Source organism: Lathamus discolor, chromosome 6 (genome assembly GCF_037157495.1).
Source record: "Lathamus discolor isolate bLatDis1 chromosome 6, bLatDis1.hap1, whole genome shotgun sequence".
Taxonomy (NCBI): Eukaryota; Metazoa; Chordata; class Aves; order Psittaciformes; family Psittacidae; genus Lathamus; species Lathamus discolor.
The window spans coordinates 18,580,332-18,581,312 of NC_088889.1; positions in this window are offsets into that span (position 1 = coordinate 18,580,332).

The window sequence follows — 981 nt, forward strand, 5'->3', positions numbered from 1 at the left end:
CTTATCTTGCCTTTACTATATTATTTCAAAGTCATCACTTAAAGCTGTTGGAGGCCTAAACACCATAGCTGTTTTGATTCAGCATTTAATGAGTAAGATTCTTGACTTAAGACACTTAGGTACCTGCTTTATTTCCCAGCGGAAGAGCTTCATGCTGATTTCTGTAGAAGTACTTTCTTCTGAAAGCTATTTTTTGTGTTCATCTAAGAGTGAGTCCAGGCCTGTTGTAGAGGCACCCATGAGGTATAATTAAGGCATGAAAAAACAATATGCGATTATACTGAAACACCAGGTAGCGCAAAGATTGGTGTTACAGAGGAAAAATACATAGGATGCCTCAGAAAGAAAACATTTCACGAACAGCAGTATGTAGTGTTACTTTGGTGCTGATTTCGTATCAATACAATTAGAAAAGAGCTTTTCCCTAGAAGCACTTTTTGTCATTATTTTGTGGAAGTATTCACTGCAAAATTCAGATTTGTCTGAGTTAACTGGCTGCAATTGAAGCTGTGTCTGGGGGACTGCCTTGTTCCTGGATGGAAGGCCTGCATGGAAGACCTAAAGGAAAGGTCCGTATTGACAAGTAGAAAGTCAAGCAGAGGTGGTGGCAGGCCTCCATGGATGAACAAGGAGCTCCTCACTGAACCCAAGCAGGAAGTGTAGAAGCGGTGGAAGCAGAGGCAAATGACCCAAAAGAAGCATGGAGTTTCTTTACGATCTTACAGGGTTAGGAAACCCAGTACCCCTCTGGAGTTGGATCTTGCAAAGGATATGAAGGGCAAGAAGAGAGAATTCTATAACTATGTAACAGCAAAAGTAAGACTAGGTGCCACCCCTGTGAATGGGGCAGGGGAACTTGTGTCAAACAGCAAGGAGAAGGCTGGCAGGACCGACCTTTAAGGAATCTCGTACCCCTGAGACCAGAGGGAAGGTCTGGAACAAGGTAGACAACCTTAGTGGAAAAGGGCAGGTTAGGAAGCA